Source organism: Danio rerio, chromosome 21 (assembly GCF_052040795.2).
Source record: "Danio rerio strain M-AB ecotype USA chromosome 21, GRCz13ab, whole genome shotgun sequence".
NCBI lineage: Eukaryota > Metazoa > Chordata > Actinopteri > Cypriniformes > Danionidae > Danio > Danio rerio.
In genome coordinates, this window is record NC_141041.1 from 10742501 (window position 1) to 10762453 (window position 19953).

General features: G+C 36.4%; 1 protein-coding gene across 47 annotated transcripts in view; it reads left to right on the forward strand.

The window, feature by feature from the left end:
• mapk10 (mitogen-activated protein kinase 10) overlaps positions 1–19953 on the forward strand; it is a 135019-nt gene that overhangs the window by 19876 nt on the left and 95190 nt on the right. For 17 of the 47 annotated variants that reach the window (XM_087300197.1, XM_087300174.1, XM_087300172.1 and 14 more), the window contains 1 exon segment: positions 1027–1073. The exons of the other annotated variants lie outside the window; for them this stretch is intronic. The gene's annotated coding sequence lies outside the window, so the exon portion shown is untranslated. 47 annotated transcript variants of the gene reach the window in all.

A 19953-nucleotide genomic window follows, 5' to 3' on the forward strand; every position in this document is an offset into this window, starting at 1 on the left:
CATCCATCCATCCATCCATCCATCCATCCATCCATCCATCCATCCATCCTCCATCCATCCATCCATCCCTTTCTTTTCTGCCAACAATCCCTCCCTCTAACTTTCTTTCCAACCATCCCTCCCTCTTTCATTCATTCATTCATTCATTCATTCATTCATTCATTCATTCATTCATTCATCCATCCATTCATTTATCCCTTTCTTTCTTTCTTTCTTTCTTTCTTTCTTTCTTTCTTTCTTTCTTTCTTTCTTTCTTTCTTTCTTTCAACCACAACACTGTGGTGTTACAGTTCGGTATGTTTTCGATACAGTAAAAAAATGCCAAAAAATTTCTTTGATTTTTTTTTTATTAATTAAAACTAACATCAGAAAAAAATATGATTTATTTTTTTCTTTTACTTTGAACAGTGATGGAGCTATACTTCACTTATCTTCTGGGGTTTCTTCTAAGCAGTAAATAAAACAAAACCTTCTTCATACCCAAAACCAAAAAGCTCCTTATAAAAAAATGAAATGTAATGTTGAAGTAGTTTAATTAATAGAAAAAAGGACAATTTTGTTTTTCATGATATGAAAGCAGAAATATTGTCTGACTGAAATGGCCTCATAAAGGAATAATGTAACTGGGCTCAATTATATTTAACATTTTATAAAAACACAAATTTTCCACTACAAAGTATAGGTCTCATCTCCACGGCTATAAAAGTACCAATCGCCTTGCTCATTTGTTTTGCCCTGTTCAAAGCAATGTTTAATGTAGGTTGCTGTCATGTAGGACATGTGACATATCGTTGTTTATTTTTATCCACCCTTCTTTTGTCATCACCCTCATAACTTACTGGGAAACTGAAGTGCTCCCAAACACCAGACCTGTTAGTTATAGGAGGATTGCATTAACATTACCAGCCATTTTGCAACAAGCTAGTGTTGTCATGTCGTTTGGGATGCCTTGTTGAGCGTAGTTGCACTGAAAACCATGCTGAAAACATTACCTTTTACACATTGTATCCTCTTTTATCTTTTCAGATTTTTGGTTTTGGAAGTCTCCAACAACAGGCTGACATGCATGCAAGGTCAAAAAATACTTTCATTGTCTTATAATATGTTTTTATTTTTTCCTAATTATCCCAGCGACTCCCTTATGATTCGTTCAGCGATTCATTTGTTCCCAAACCCCTCCTTAGCGTAAGGCTAATCTGCACCGATTAGAGAAATGCCGACCATAGCTTATCAACAATTTTGAAGTAGTCAGAGTACAGAGTGTATGTGTGATTATACCTGCCAACACTCCTGTTTTTCCCGGGAGTCTCCCGTATTTCAGACCCCTAACCTCAACCTGTTCAACCTGCGGTCTGTGTGATTCCTAATGCCCCAGTAAAAGTGAAGGATACACTATACTGTCAGTGGGCGCCGTCTTTCGGATGAGATGCTAAACCGAGGTCCTGACTCTCTGTGGTTATTAAAAATCCTATGGCACTTCTCGTAAAGAGAAGGGGTGTAACCCTGGTGTCCAGGCCAAAATCTCTCAATCCGCCTTTACGATCATGGCTTCCCAATCATACCCATTCACTGAATTGTCTCTATCACTGTCTCTTTACTTCTCTAATAGCTGGTGTGTGGTGAGGGCACAGGTGCCATTGTCCTGTGGCTGCTGTCGCATCATCCAAGTGGATCAGCATCCACTTGCAGCACCCCAACCCCTGATTGTGAAACGCTTTGGGTGTATGCGCTATATATACAACGAATGCGCTATATAAATACACATTACATTACATGCTATTTTTTTACTTTTGTATAAGGCCAGTAGTCAGCAATTCAGAGGTAAAAAACAAAACAAAATAAAACTTGAAGCTGGAGTGGCTGTTGGGTAATGAAAGAATCAAGCACTTAAACTCAAAAGCTGCTTTGTCTTTCCAAGTACTTTATGAATAATAGAGTCACTGGCTGTCTATGTGTGCCTGGGCTTCAGTCGCTTTATCTTTAAAGGACTGTGCTCTAAACCCTAACACATTATATCAGAAAAGTACATAACAGCAATTGTGCTTTCCATTACATTATTTTAACTTCCATTACATTGTCCTGATGGAATTTAAATTAGATTTTCACATTTCCGACCTATATCTGAGCTTATTTTTCTGTAGCATAAAGATTAATTTGGCCATCTACTAACAACGGACGTTCTCAATAACATTGAAAGCTCTTTTGTCTTTTTGTCTCATTCACTTATTTAAATATATGATGAATATATTGATTTATTTCCTCTTCCCAGATAAAGTAGCTCCAGAGGATTATGAGATCCACCCCCTCTGTTTATTTCCATCCACAGGACATTAATGTTAAAGGTTTAGTTAGATATTGCAGGTCAGAATAGCTTACGCATTTAAACTTGATATAGATCACATTAAAATTTCCCTTATCAATCTGCATTAGAGCCGCCAAAATGAACTGATGTTGCATAACGCAGTTTTTTTTAAAGAAATTTGCTTCATTAAATCCATTATTATAATCTGATCACAGCAGGCGGTCCAATGATCAACCACATACACACATACAAAGACGACGCATTGGATTCCCAACTCCAAATCCTAGGCCTAATCCATATCGAGCCTGCAGATTACTTCTGTTAATCTAATGGGAGTGTTGGAATGGGGACGTACTCTGATTTTACCTCACTTTCATCAGTCATTGTTGCTGGTTGGCTTGGACTGGGATCCATATTTGGAAACAGCTATGCAATATTGATGTTTTCCAGCTGGAGTATTTACAGCCAGAGCTGCAGTCAGATGGCGTTTCTAATTGACAGGGAGAAAAACAATGGTAGTCAGAAGCTTTAGAAAATCAACCATCAAGGTCCTTTTCTTGGTTTATATTGGGTGTTTTATATTGTTGACACTTTTTGAATTAGCATTTAAAATGTTTTGTGTACAGATGACAATAGCCTTACACACAAACAAACCTTCCGGGAAAGTTACCGGCAATTTTCCGTAAAAGTCTGTATGTGTGAACAGGCCTTTTGTAAAAATACCGGTTAATTCGTTCCAGAAATTTTCCAGAAAGAGAGGTTGTAACAATACCGAAAAATTTGCAGGTGTCCTGACATTTTATCCTACCAACATTGTATTTGAATGGTTCTGATGTTAGGGTTAGGGATCACAGATATATACACTAGATATCACATTCGGACCCTGAGCTTGCATCAATAGTGCTGCCACATTGTACAGTGCTCCCAGGACAAATGTCATTGATTCAACAGCACTAGTCAAGACTAAAGCCAGTGTGAAGATCCTGGACTTTAGCGCTGTGTTTGGGTGTATTTACGGGTAAACAAAGAAAACAAAGCACAAAGGCAAAACATTTCATAGGTAAGATTTTTTTAAATGATTTTGTATGATACAAACGTTTGTGCTAAACAATTAGGCCTATTGATGGTACTGCAGTCTCTAACTGCAAAGTAGCACTAACTCGCATTAAATTCTAGGCTTATGCTAGTTTTGTTGAATAAAATCACCAAACAATTTAAATAAAATATGATAAGATATTTTGCTTTGCTAGAAACTTGTAATATTGTCGGCTAAGTGAACGAGTCGTTCATAACAGGGATTCATTCGCAAATGAATCGCTCCCTTGGGGTGTGTTTCAGGACACGGATTGGAACAAATTTAAGAGGGAGGATAATACATTTCCATGCACACAAACAAATACTCTTTGTCAGCAATGCCTGTGCACTTGTCCATCGATGTAGAAAAGTGATGTAAAAATATAATTTTCATAATTTAAGTTTTACAAAGTAATTTCGAGAGGATCATGTGATATGATCGACTACAGCTGATCCTTATCGCTAATCTTCAGCTAGCCTATCAGATCATTCTAAAACTACTATAAACATTCTGCCTAAACTTCATTCCCTATCTTCGTTTTTGGAACCCACCCCCCTCCCTTTCCTCCTTCCTCCTCCTCATTCTGTGATTGGGCGAGACGGCGGCTCAGTGGCTAGCGCTACTGCAACAAAAGGGTAAAAGGTTCAAGTTCTAATTGAGCCAATCGGCACTCCCTGCGCAGAGTTTGCATGTTCTCCCCATTTTTGCGTGGGTTTTCCCCAGCTCCTCCGGTTTCCTCCCACAGTCTAAAAACACCAAAAAATAGAACATACTTTTCTAACAGCAGGGTAGTATGTTTAAATGTAAATGCAGTACCTACTGTGTAGTAGGCAGTATTGGATGCAGTCATTATGTACATTACATCTCGACATGCAAAATGTTTCTCCATGATTTCATCGAAGTTGTTCACTGAACTTATCCATCCAAAGAATTTGTAATAAAATCAAATATGTTAATATTTAGCTGAAGTTTACACTTCTGCCTTTGGATGTCTCTGGGACAAAGCAGCTTCATGAATGACAAAGTGAAACCATCAACAAAAGCCCGACCCCCTATATGTTTACAAATACAAGCGCAGCCGTTTAGAGCTCATTTATGGTTAATGATGTCAGAATTTACCTGTATTTTGGAATGGATGTGTGAATGGTCCTTTCTGGGAAAATTCCAGAACGTTCTTGCCTGTGTGAACAATGCTGTAATGCATTTACCGGTAAAGTCGTTCTAGAAATTTTCAGGATTTTACCAGTATTACTGTTTAAAATGGGCTATGGCTATTTCTCAATATGCATTCTTAAGCGTTCTTTGGTCATTGTGTTCTCACCATCATCGACCGCCAAAGTTCAGATCCAACACTCAAGACTGCAAACACAGAGGACTCGTGACAGAGCCCTGATGTGTTTTAAACTTTTGTGTAAACACAAAAGTTTAAGGCACTCACTCTGTAAAAAAAATAAAAAGTTGAGTTTACTTTTTATTTTTTATTCTTTGTTTATTGGTTTTAATGAACATACAAACATAAACACAAAAGGACAAAGACAAGAATATCAGCCGACAAGTCTAGCAGCAAAAGTCATGAAAAAAAAAAACATACAAACAGAATACAAAAGTTGTAATACACATATAAAGTTATGCTGTGATTGAGTAAAGTTACACATATTATGAAAATACATCAGGGGTGTTCAGAGAATCATTAGAGGCATCTATATTTTTTGAAAGACATCTCCTTTGTTTCTTAAGTAGTATGTATATTGTTCCAAGGGCATAGTTTCATTCAAGGGTTGTAGAAACAGTTCTAATGTTGGAGGCTTTTGTTGGTTCCAGTTGAGCAAAATACATTTTTTTGCTAGATAGGAAATGATGCAGAGTCTCTTTATTGAAGCAGGATCAAGTGTCTTCAGTTCTGTACCAAACAGGTGTAGTGTTGGTGTGTTGTCCAATGAAATTTGCAAAGCTTTGGCTGTAAAGTCCTGGAGTGCTTTTTTAGAAAAATTTGAGCTTTTTGCATTCTCAAAAAACATGCATGATTGATCCAGAATAGGTTTTACATCTGTGACACCTGGATGATGCATTGGGGTGCAATTTGCTGAATCGAAGTGGATTCAGATACATCCTATGCATAAATTTATAATTTTGCTCTACTATTTTGTTATTGGAAAGGGGAATGAGAGTATTCTGGCATAAAGTCTCCCACTGTTCCTGATATTGAAAATGAGCGCAAAAGCCAGAAGTCATAACAAAACTAAAAACAATATCATAGACATGATTTTTTTAAAATTATATTATTATTTATCTGACTTATTTAAAGGGATAGTTCACCCCCAAAAACGTAATTCTGTCATCATTTACTCACCCTTCACTTGTTCAAAACTGATTTGAGTTTCTTTTTTCTGTTGAACATAAAAGAGGATATTTTGAAAAATCCTGGTAGCTGGAATTGATTGACTACCATAGTAATTTAAAGTCATTTCATAGTAAAATACTATGGGAGTCAATGGGTGCCAGCAACTAGCATTCTTCAAAATACCTTATTTGTGTTCGACAGAAGAATCAAACGCAAAAAGGTTTAAAACCACATGAGGGAGAATAAATTATGATAAAACTATATTTTGGAGGCGAACTGTTCCTTTAAAACAGAGAGAAGGGCTCGGGAATATTAAACAAAGCAAATCATAAATGTCTCCCACTTAGCTTCTGTCTACAAATGCTTCAGAAAGAAAATGGAAAAGCAGGAATATTGAGTTGAATAATGAACAGACTGTGAGTGAGGGGAGATCTTAATTATTCATATTAATACCATCAGGGACAGTGCGGAGTTAATGCTGAACTGAGATTAATCTGACATCACACACACACACACACACACACACACACACACACACACACACACACACACACACGCACACACGCACACACGCACACACGCACACACACACACACACACACACACACACTCACTTATGAGGACACTTCATAGGCAAAAAGCTTCAGGACATTTTTGAGTTTGCTCAACTTAAGGGTCAGTTGGTTGTACAAACTTGTGTGCATGTTTAATCCACATAATATATTAAGTTGAACAATTTTTTTGTTAAACTTCTGATTGTATGTTCAGTTGACCAAAAATATGGAGTCTTAATAATTTAAAACTTTGTTTACAAAACCTGATGGCTTAAGTAACAGCAAACAATAGAAAGTTAAGAAAACACAAAAGTTTAAGGCACTCACTCTGTAAAAAAAATAAAAAGTTGAGTTCACTTTTTATTTTTTATTCTTTGTTTATTGGTTTTAATGAACATACAAACATAAACACAAAAGGACAAAGACAAGAATATCAGCCGACAAGTCTAGCAGCAAAAGTCATGAAAAAAAAAAACATACAAACAGAATACAAAAGTTGTAATACACATATAAAGTTATGCTGTGATTGAGTAAAGTTACACATATTATGAAAATACATCAGGGGTGTTCAGAGAATCATTAGAGGCATCTATATTTTTTGAAAGACATCTCCTTTGTTTCTTAAGTAGTATGTATATTGTTCCAAGGGCATAGTTTCATTCAAGGGTTGTATAAACAGTTCTAATGTTGGAGGCTTTTGTTGGTTCCAGTTGAGCAAAATACATTTTTTTGCTAGATAGGAAATGATGCAGAGTCTCTTTATTGAAGCAGGATCAAGTGTCTTCAGTTCTGTACCAAACAGGTGTAGTGTTGGTGTGTTGTCCAATGAAATTTGCAAAGCTTTGGCTGTAAAGTCCTGGAGTGCTTTTTTAGAAAAATTTGAGCTTTTTGCATTCTCAAAAAACATGCATGATTGATCCTGAATAGGTTTTACATCTGTGACACCTGGATGATGCATTGGGGTGCAATTTGCTGAATCGAAGTGGATTCAGATACATCCTATGCATAAATTTATAATTTTGCTCTACTATTTTGTTATTGGAAAGGGGAATGAGAGTATTCTGGCATAAAGTCTCCCACTGATCATCATTAAAATTATATTCCAAATCTCTTTGCCACGCGTTTTTGCCACACACTTTTAAAGGTTCAGAATTCACCAAAATCTCCTCTATATTGGAGAGCTTTAGGGATAATTGACCTCTCTTTTCATGACTAATTATCAAATGGCGAATTTTCAGATATTTATAAAACTCATGTCTTGGTATCTTGAACTCTTGCCTTAGGATTTAAGGGTACAATTGATAAACAGATCTCGAAACGGACATATACCATGTTACTTCCACTTTATAAACAAAGATTTCCCAAGTGAGGGTGGCAAATCTGGATTAGGAGTTAACTTAAATATTTTAAAGCAACTGGCTGCAATAAAATTCAAGCTGTTGAATTTGTGCCAAATAATTATTTTTTAAGTTGACCTAAATGGCTGGTTTAAGTAAAATTTCCAGCCCCTTACCTGTCATTAGTTTGCTCAAAATTAAACAAGAGTTGAGTAAACTGTAATAAATGAGTAGGTACAACTACAGCACACAGAACTTCAGTTACTGCAAAAAAAAAAAGTTGAGCAGCTACCCCTAAACCCAACCCTCACTCAAAATATAGTTTTTGCCACATGTTGAAACTAGTCATTCAAGATGAGTTGAATCAACACAATTCTTAAGTTTTTTGGGGGGACAATTAATTGTTTGTTAAACAAATAAGTCGACCTAATCGATTAATGTTGGGACAACATGAAGGAATTCTGTGGAACCCAGCCTATTGACTTTCAAGATCAACAAAGCCTATTAACTCAGAGAATCCTCTCAGCTGACACCAAAAAAATGGCAGACGCCTCAAATCTCTCAAACCTTTGCGGGCGTCTGAGCTCTCGCGGGGAAAAGCATAACGTGCTTTGTTTACTGTTAAATCAATGGCAGACATCACTCACTAATTACAGAGCACTTGAATATTTTGCAGTTGGCTGCACAAACGCATTGCTGGAGTCCAGGCACATAATTGACTAGAGCAGTAAATCAGTGCAAAAGGGCTGCAAAGATGCCAGAATGCGACTCTCTCTCTTTTCCATTTTGTCTCCCTGGTATTAAATTGCCTTAGTTTTTTTCAGTTTGTCAGTGTTTGTGTGTACTTGTTTATGTGGTTTACAAGGACACAAAATTGTATAATGAAATAGGTAAGACCTATAGTTGTACTCGATTAAGGTGGTTTATGAGCAGTGGTGTAAAGTAACACATTTTCATTCATTCATTTTCCTTCGGCTTTAGTCCCTTTATTCATCAGTGGACCGCTAACTAATAATATGTTTTATACAGAAGATGCCCTTCCAGCTGCAACCCAGTACTGTAAAACATCCATACAGTCTCATTCACACACAAACACTATGGACAACTTAGTTAATTCGATTCACCTATAACACATGTCTTTAGACTGTGGGGGAAACTGGAGCACCCAGAGGAAACCCACGCCAACACATGGAGAACAAGCAAACTCCACACAAATATGCCAACTGGGCAACTGAGCCACAGTGTGGCCTTTACGTTCAATTTAAGTCAGAAAAAATTTGATTAATTTTGTATGGTATTTATAAAATATGATATAGTTACATAATAATAACACATAAGCAAAAGCCTAGTTTTTGCAGAAGTTTTTGCAAAAGCATAGCAGAATATTAGTATTTGAGTGCAATCACAGATATTAGCATACCTGTCAACCCTCCCGTATTTCCCAGAATTTTCCCGTATTTTACAGTTTTATCCCATTATCATCCCATAAAGGTATTTTTCCATATTTCTCCCGCAGTTCTCTGAAGGGTGGCAATAAGCTTCACATTGCCGATTCCCGCTTTATGCAACCCATACCGCCCAACCACCAGGGGCCGCCTCTTGCTCTTAATTGTTAGTCTATTTTGTGCTTTCTATTTATTTAGGCATGAAAACACTTGGAAATAAATATAAAAACCGTGGGATTCCCTTTCCTTTTCATTACAGGTGCTGTCGCCACTCCTATGAAATCCTCAAGATAGTCATTTAGCGGTGCGTGACTGTCAGCTTGTGCGCTCCATAGTAATAAATAGACACTGTTTCCCAAACGGATTCTGTACCCCTTATTGGGCATATCTCTTATTTTCACATCCCAATGTTGACAGGTATGGGTATTAGTGATGTTGATATTGTACAACAGTTCATCATACAATAATTTAATGCAGAGCGAGTAACATTTTAGACATAATGCTGTCTACTTTTCTCTGTTCCACACAAATATGAGTGGTATATTTATACATTTCAAAGCAAAACTGTAGTTTTTTTTTTATTATTTCTGAGTGAATCTTTTTTAAATGAATCATTTGAATCAGTTTATTTATTCATGACAGACCTTTTAACTAATGGAAAATAAGAATTCACTGTTATTTTGCGGCACGGTGGGTCAGTGGTTAGCACTGTCACATCACAACAAGAAGGTCGCAGGTTTGAGTCACTGTTGGGACAGTTGTCATGTGTGGAGTTTGCATGTTTTCCACATATTGGCGTGGGTTTCCTCCAGCCTGATCTCACGAGGAAACGTAAGTATTTTACGTTTTGTCAGTTTAGAGCAGTTTAGAGTTCAGTCGTACGAAAATGTACGATTTTAAAAAGGAGGCGTGGCCCCCAACCCCACCCCTAACAACCGTCATTGGGTGATGAGCAAATCAAACTAAACTGTACTAATTAGATTGTATTAATTCATACGAATTATCCAATAAATTAAAAAGTTACGACTTACTTTGAGACTGTGTTGGTTTCTTCCGTGTGCTCCGGTTTCCCCCACAGTCCAAACACATGCGCTATAGGTGAACTGAATAAACTAAACTGGCCGTAGTGTGCGAGACTGTATGGGTATTTCCCAATACTGGGTTGCAGCTGGAAGGGCATCCTTGTGTAAAACATATGCTGGATTAACTGACGGTTCATTCTGCTGTGGTGACCCCTGTTAAATACAGGGACTAAGCCGAAGGAATGAATAAATGTTAATTTTTATGATTTTATGTTTGTAAAGATTATTGAAATTATTTCTTTATAACAGTTTGAAAACACTTGCAGTAAGGTTAAATTCACACCAAATTACTGTTTCTGCAAGAATATTTTTTATTATATACATTAAAAGTATTAGAAACATTATACTTATCCAAAAGCTTTCTTTTGATAATATAATCACATTGGAGTCAATTGACATATTACAGAGATCTTTTTTCTTCTTCTTTAGTAGCCAGCAATGTCTGTTTTTAACTTTGTCAGCATGTTTTAAAGAAAATTAATGTAGGAGAAACATATGCTTGTGTATGTGTGTGTGTGTGGAAACTAAAGTGAGACTGCAGAACTGCTGAATAATCCAGAAATGGGATGAAAACACGTCCCATTAGTTCAGAAAAGCTGAGGTGTTAAATGAATCTGTCAGCACTCGACAGTCGACAGGTTTGACTTGCTCCCTGCTTGACTTTTACCTCTGAACAAGTGAAAGTGAGAATCAGATAAAACAGGTTTTTAAAAACCCATTTTTAATGTTCAAAATGGTCCTTTACACATGATGTAAGAGTACTTTATAAATATATGCCACCAGGCTTATTGTGCACAGTGCAAAAGACTAGCATTTCAATTTAATTTAAGTTTCTCCACCTCTGATCTTACATTTCTACGAATGTAACTGAGGCAGTAAACTGGAAAAAAAATATATTATGCAAAAAAATAGATAACCTTATTTAATCCTGTCCTAAATATTATACTTTTTACCTAAATATCTCACATTACTGAAGTCTTGATGTTACCAAATGTGATTGAAATCACAGTTTATTTATTTTTCTGGCTTACAGCAATGCACTGGGAAACTACAACACATTTTTACCCCATCTGTCTCTGATTCCACACTCTTTTGCTTTGATTCTCAAGCTTCGGTCTCTTCTAGAAGATCTTGATTTGAAGTGCTACTTGTGGAAAATGTTGACTGAGTTTTTTTTTTTTTTTTACTACAAAGTAAACTAACGTTTTTCTCCTTCTAAGAAGGTTTTTCTCCTTCAACAGGTTGTTCAGTTCTAGATTTGCTCTTTTCACCTTCAATACACATATTTAATGCTGCTTACACAGTATATCTAGTTTAAGTAGGTACAGTAAACAGACTTGTATTCAAGCTACATTTGCAGGTCTAGACGGTAGTCAGGGTCTCGTTTTTGTTTCAAATATATACTATAAAAGTATTTATTGATATTTTTAATTAGATTTATATTTGAATTTTATTTTATTTTTACAATTCATTTAAAATTTTATTTGTTCATCTTGAACCTATTTTATTTTAGCTGTTTGCCAGAAGGACGAACAACATTTTTAACTCTCAATTAAGCTCTTTAATGTTTACGCATTTGATCAAATATCCATATTTTGTGTAATTATTGTGTTATTAAATTATGTTATAAGCTTTGTGGTTTGTGGGTTGTTAATTTATGAATATATTTTGAGTCCATCCTTCAGTGTATGTTCATGGGTTTTGTCTTCTGAACTATGAGCATAAATTGATCTCTTATTTAAGAAATAGCGACACAGCTAACATAGTTTAAATGTGTTTTCCCACCCGAACATCTCCATTAAAGGCCTGTTCACTTTAAGGATAATAACTATAATGATAACAATAAAAATGTAAAAAAAAAAATAATAATAATATATAAAAAAAGTCCAAATATATTCATATAACTATTATTAGATGCTTTCTTAACTGCTGTTTTCTCATCTTTGTTATTTTTGTCATGTTTATTTTGTTCCTGAGAGCAAAGATATATAATACATATATTAAAAAAAATATATATATATATATGATATTTTGGACGATCTGGATTGCTATCATTATATTACTGCAAAGGCATTTTCAATTTCTTTCTATCACAAAGCAAACAACAAAAATGATCTTTGTTTTGATTGAGACATTGAGCATGAGCATTAAAGTCACCATGGAATCAAAATTTACTCTTATTTTTTTTTGTATGTATATAGTAGTACTTGTCATAAACAATGTATCTGTTTATTTCATTATTTTGTAAAAATTAATTTGCCATCATAATCTTTAATTAAACTCCATAACCTTCCCTTCCCCCTCGAAATGACATTTTGTGACTGAATTCTTCTCATTTCTGCTCTGAATTTATCCATTAGTCAATATTCCTTTATTTGCCAGCATAGCCCGAATGAAAACATGCACCCTCTTACATTTTTTGTCATTTTAGGACTGTTTCAAGTGAATGTGCAGTACATCCCGATAGTGGAAAAAAGGTCAATCCTAACCTTCATTTCATTGTGACTTTAATTGTAACTGTAGTTAACATAGTGGCATCCAGTGTGCTATTCAGTTTTTATGTCTTTATGGCGTCTCTTTTAGTTGTTGCATTCAAATAAAAGAGAACAAAATATACTCCAATTTCTATTGGAGACAGAAATTCATTGTATATGTGTGTGTCAGCATGACTGCACTATATTATTATGCTAATGAGCAGAAACACAAACAGCTCAGGCAGCAGCGGCTCATCTGTCCAGCGTTTTCCAACTGATGTTGTTGTTGTGCATTATCTGTCACCCACATAGACGATACCTGCCAGAGCTGTCAGTGAAATCGGCCCCCAGCCCGCCGACAGGGCCCAGATTGGCTCACAGTGTGCAGAAAATGTTTTACTACCTGCTTCTAAATCAGCCACTAACAGCCTCTCGAAATCACTGCAAAACAGATACACACATGACGGAGAACAGCAAGCATCCTGCGGTTCATTTGTTTTGATGTTGAAGAGGAGATGAAATGCATATTTTGAGGTTCACTTATAATGTTATGAAGCTTTTTACAGCACAAATGTCATCATTTATAAGTAATAGGTTAATTTCTGAAGAACATTGTTTGACTAGACATGAAGAATTGTCCACCCTGATGGAAACGTCCACTGATTTCATTGGTTTCATACATTAAAACATTTTTGAAAGTTTAAAATGGCAGCTTTGTGTCACAGATGTAGACTTCTGCATGTATATTTGACAGATTATATCCTTCATAGGTGGACACTGCTGTGATTTAGGTTAAAAATGCATAAAAACTGAGTACACGTCAAACAATCTGTAACGGCAGACAGAGAGGTATGAAATAAACACAGTTTATCACTTATGTGGTGCCACATTCCATCCAATATTGTCTCTACGGCATTGTCTTTAAGTTTCAGGCTTTCTGAAAGTAATGACTATGTCTGGAACTGTATTTGAAATGAAATGAATCCACTCTTTTAATGCTGGAATCAGAAGGAAAGCAACTTGAAGATATGTGTTTCAAAACTAGACGCTGCATGTGTGAATCTGTGGGCGGAGCTAAAGAGGCAGTGATGTAAAAGCAGTGGGCGGAGCTAAACAGTCACGTAGAAGCACAAAGAACAAGAACAAAGCTAAAGAGAGAAGAACAAAGCTAAAGAGAGAATGATGTGGAAGCAGTGGGCGGAGCTAAACAGACTGCTGTATAAGCAGTGGGTGGAGCAAAACAGACTGATTTAAAATCAGTGGGCGGAGCTAAACAGACAGTAATGTAGAAGCAGTGGGTGAAGCTAAACAGACAGTGATGTAGAAGCAGTATATGAAGCTAAACAGTCAGGGATGCAGAACCAGTGGGTGGAGCGAGACAGAGTGATGTAAAATCGGTGGGCAGAGCTAAACAAACAGTAGTATGGAAGAAGTGGGTGGAGCTAAACAGTGATATATACAAGTAGTGGGTGGAGCTAAACAGAGTGGCACAATTCACATCGTGTCGTTTTGGCCGATTAGTTTTAATACAAGCTGTTTTTAGACAAACAAGCATATTTTGTGTTCTTAAACTTTCAGGATGTTTTTATAACGTAATGACCTCTTATGTGTCAAAAGATGAAGGAAATTTGGATTAGTCGGTTCATGACCCCTTTAAAGTGCTCTGGATTGTGTTTTCACAGTTGTGCACTCTCTCATTGTCATGTCAAGGGTTAAACTGGCTTCTGAAGCTCTGTAAGTCTGCAATGAGATTGTGTGCATTTTTCAAGCCCCCGTGGGGATTTTGCGCATCTCTCTGGGTCTGCTTGTCATGAATTTCCTGAGATAATAAGTCTGGAGATTTTCCTCTGGTACTGAGGTGAGGAAAACACAAATGTGAGAGTCAGCAGTGACCTCCTCACCTCATGAGGCTGAAATCATTTCCTGTTCCCTTATTTTTTGGATGAATTTTTAGAGACAGGTCAGACCAGTTGTTCATATTTTTATTAAATCTGCCAACATTATATTTTCTGCCCTCCCATTTGACATAAATAAGTAAGCCAATAAAATTAAATACCTAACTATATAATCATTCAATTTTTTATTGCCTATTTGTAAACTGTATTTAATATAAATATATATATATATATATATATATATATATATATATATATATATATATATATATATATATATTTTTTTTTTTTAAATTTAAATTAAATGTTTGTCTTTAAAATAAAACTTTAAGTATGTATTATTTACAAAACGGCATGAAACACACCACTTTCATTTTCAGCGCTATACAAATAAAGCTGAATTGAATTGAATTGAATTTCATTTTAATAAATGTCAAATCTGGTTCTATTGATAAAAAATATATGTACCAAAAAATGGGTAATTTTTTTTATCTACTGATATTATTTAAAAGATTGTGTGTTAATAACTGCCCTTTTAAAGTGAACTGAAAATTTGAATCTAGGAAATAAATATTATAAAAATGGGAGTCTCTGTAATTAAAGGTCATTAAATAATCCCTGCCATTCTCCCTGCCAAAAAAACCTCTCCTCCATCTGCTCTCTTGTTCTCCTCCTGTCCCTATAAGAGCAATATCCCCTTATTTTTCGTCCTATTTCCTAATTTCAACAGAACAGTAACTGATATATATATATATATATATATATATATATATATATATATATATATATATATATATATATATATATATATATATATATATACACACATATATAAATAAATAAATAAATATATAATATATAAATATATATCCAATACACACACACATATATATATATATATATATATATATATATATATATATATATATATATATTGGAAGCTAACTCTATCAAGCCTCTTCAGCTGCTCCAGAATGCAGCAGCACGAGTGGTCTTCAATGAACCTAAATGAGCACATGTCACTCCGTTGCTAGTCCGTTTGCACTGGCTGCCAGTTGCTGCTCGCATCAAATTCAAAGCTCTGATGTTTGCCTACAAAGCGACTTTTGGCCTTATCTGCGCTCACTTCTGCAGATCTATGTGCCCTCCAGAAACTTGCGTTCTGTGAATGAACGTCGCCTCGTGGTTCCATCCCAAAGAGGGAAGAAATCACTTTCGCTCACGCTCACGCTCAATCTGCCCAGTTGGTGGAATGAACTCCCTAACTGCATCAGAACAGCAGAGTCACTCGCTATTTTCAAGAAACGACTAAAAACTCAACTATTTAGTCTCCACTTCACTTCCTAATCTGCAATTGCCTCTCTGGATATCACACTAACTGTACCCCAAAAAAAAAAAAAAAATTACTAATACTTTCCTTCTTAGATTTTACAGACCTGAAACTTACCTATAGCACTTATTCATTGTTGCTCTTATAGTTGTGTAAATTGCTTCCTTGTCCTCATTTGTAAGTCGCTTTGGATAAAAGCGTCTGCTAAATGCCTAAATGTAAATATGTATATATATATATATATATATATATATATATATATATATATATATATATATATATATATATATATATATTTCTGTTTTATATATCTGTTATATATATATATATATATATATATATATATATATATATAGTTAAAAATATATATTTGTACTATTTTCCCAAGTGCATATAACTACTACTGTAAGAAAATATCAGCATTTGGTACAAACTTTCATTATTATCTTTGTTAATCCTGCTTCATGGTGCAGACTCATTGTCTTTCGTGGATGTTTGAATACATTTGCCAACATGCGCACTTACACTATGAAATCAATCTGATCAAATGCACTTTTCTCTGGGCACTGCTTTAGATGGAGCATAACATAACCATAAACATGTTAGCATAAGCATTCACATTAGCATAGATCCCTCTGACAGATCATCAGTGTTAATTGACCTGAGCTCTCCAGCCACAATAGACTAATTAATCAATGTTCTCCGTTCGTAAAAACTGCCTTAAGAGCAAGACAAAGCGGAGCAAACAGAGATGGAGGTGATGTACACTTTCCATCTGCCAGGTCTCAGGGGCCATGATTCATTGCAGCTCTCAAATCACCTGTCTGCTGTTTCCAATATGGCCACCGTGCACCGAATACTTCACACCATGCTCAAACACTACTTTACATTAGCCTTTGATACACAACACCTGTGCGAATGACAGATACTAGCATAAAAATATCACATACACATACACTCTACACATACAGTACATGCACACATACACTCTGGTGGTATGACATATACTGTATACACCATTCAACAGTGGAAATGTATAATATTTTGTCCAAGCAAATGTGATTCATATGAAAGCAATGGAAACGTTGCACACTGGAATAGTCAAATATATTCTGTGTGAATAGAAATAGATGAAAATTTGGAAGTCTTAAGCAATACACAATATGCACTCACTGGCCACTTTATTAGGTACACCTTACTAGTACCGGGTTTTTGTCTTCAGAACTTCAGCCTTTATCCTTCGTCTCATAGATTCAACAAGGTATTGGAAATATTCCTCAGAGACTTTGGTCCATATTGACATGATAGTTTTACAAATGATGCAAATCTCCCATGTGCTCTATTGGATTGAGTTCTGGTGATTGTGAAGGCCATTTGAGTACAGTGAACTCAATGAACTATCATGCTCAAGAAATCAGTCAGAGATGATTGGCGCTTTATGACATGGCGCGTTATCCTGCTGGAAGTAGCCATAAGAAGATGGGTACACTGTGGTCATAAAGGGATGGACATGGTCAGCAACAAAACTCAGGTAGGCTGTGGCTTTGACACGGTGCTCAATTGGAACTAATGGGCTCAAAGTGTGCCAAGAAAATATCCCCCACACCAATACATTGCCATCATCAGTCTGAACCGTTGATACAAGGCTGGATAGATCCATTCTTCCTTGTTGTTGATGCCAAATTCAGCTACCATTCAAATGTCACAGCAAAAATTGAGACTCATCAGACCAGGCAACATTTTTCCAATCTTCTATTGTCCAATTTTGGTGAGCCTGTGCGAGTTGTAGCCTCAGTTTCCTGTTCTTAGCTGAGAGAAGTGGCACCCGGTGTGGTCTTCTGCTGCTGTAGCTCATACGCCTCAAGGTTAGACATGTTGTGCAATCAGAGATGCTCTTCTGCATAATGAGTAGTTATTTAAGCTAATGTTGCCTTTCTGCCCGCTGGAACCAGTCTGGCCATTCTCCTCTGGCATCAACAAGGCATTTGCGCCCACAGAATTGCCGCTCACTGGATATTTTCTCTTTTTCTGACCATTCTCTGTAAACCCTACAGATGGTTGTGCATGAAAATCCCAGCAGAAAATCCCAGAAAATCCTCAGACCAGCCCGTTTGGCGACAACAACCATGCCACATTCAAAGTCACTTAAATCACCTTCTTCCCCCTTCTGATGCTTGGTTTAAACTCTAGCAGATCGTCTTGACCATGTCTACATGCCTAAATAGATTGAGCTGCTGCCATGTGATTGGCTGATTAGAACAAGTGCGCCTAATAAAGTGGCCGGAGAGTGTACATACTGTTCCTAAATATAGTCATGATCAGATCCGTTAGTTGAAAATGTATTACATACATATAGTAGATATTACTTGTTTTAGTAATACCAAGTACACCATATATTATACAGCTGCAGGTTTTCTACGTGTATGTATGTGTGACCGTTGTACTGTCCAGCATATAATCAAAACCTTTACTCTTTCTGATTTCGATTTTAATGTAATAATGTGGAGTTTGCATGTTCTTCCTGTGATTGCGTGGGTTTCTTACGGGTGCTCCGGTTTCCCCCACAAGGCCAAAGACATCCGCTATAGGTGAATTGAACTAAATTGGCCGTAGTGTATTTGTGTGAATAAGTGTGTATGGCTGTTTTCCAGTTATGGGTTGCATGAATCGGTTCATTCCGCTGTGGCAACCCCAGATTAATAAAGGGACTAAGCCAAAAAGAAAATGAATGAATTATTATTATATGCCACTAACCCTAACCGTATAGTAAGTACATGTAATTAATTAATTCATTCATTTTCCTTCGGCTTAGTCCCTTTTTTATCAGAGGTCACCACAGCGGAATGAACCACCAACTATTCCGACCTATGTTTTATGCAGCGGATGCACTTCCAGCTATAACCCAGTACTTGGAAACACACACACACTCTCACAATCACACACACACTGATATACTGCGGCCGATTTAGTTAATCTAATTCACCTATAGCGCATGTCTTTGGACTGTGGGGGAAAACGGAGCACCCGGAGGAAACCCACGCCAACACAGGGAAAACATGCAAACTTCACACAGAAAAACCAACTGGTCCAGCTGGGACTCAAACCAGCGACCTTCTTGCTGTGAGGCAACAGTGCTAACCACTGAGCAACCTTGCCACCCATGTAATTAATTAATATTACTTAATACAATATTGCTGTTACAATGTAACAAGGAGGCCTTATAATAAAGTACCAATATACATTATTTATCCTGATATTAACATTTTTTGTTGACACCAAATGAAATCCATCCTCAAATCACTCTATTGACCACCCTGAAGATCAACTATATTAAATATCTTCAGCCTATCCGAATCAATAGGTCTGTCAATACCACGAGAGGCTTTAGCCAATCCAGTTTTATTAAACTCACTCCCTCTGTATTATCAAGGAGCTGCATCCTGAGCCACGATACGCCAATTTTTAGTGCATCTGTCTAGCTCTTTTCTAATCTCAGGCATCAGTTTTATTACGACTGCTTTGCCCTTTTTGGACCCTTGGGAGGACAGGGTTCCTGCTCTCTGCTTGCGTCCTGTTGTCTGTTAATGTCATATTTGCTCTGGATAATTCATCATTCTCTTATCTGGTTCCTCATCGCTTCTCGGTCTCATTCATCAGGCCAGCAGCCCGTGACCTTGCCGCATCCTCCTCTTTATAGATAATATTTCTGTGCTGTCAAATATTTATTGAAGAGCAGCCCTGGAGTGTGTATACGTTTAGCCCAGCTGATCTAAGCAATCGATGTTGTCTAATTTAAGAGGATCATGTGAAATATTGCATGTTGCTATGGGAACGTTAAAATCAGTAGGCTTGATTTAATGCATGCTAGAACAGCAGCACTGAAAATAATGGAAATTGGATTGGCTTAGCTTTTAGTTATTTCTGTAAAGTCATTTTTTTTCTGGTGAAACATCAACCGTTTGTTTGCGATGTCTGATGTTAGCATCATTAAGAGGGAGATGTGGATCATATCTAGGAGACAGACTCTAAATATTTTGACAATTCGTAATTAACAACTTTCTAGCACACCACTTAGCAGGATAAAGTCATACCGCCATTTGCAATGCAATAGCAACAGC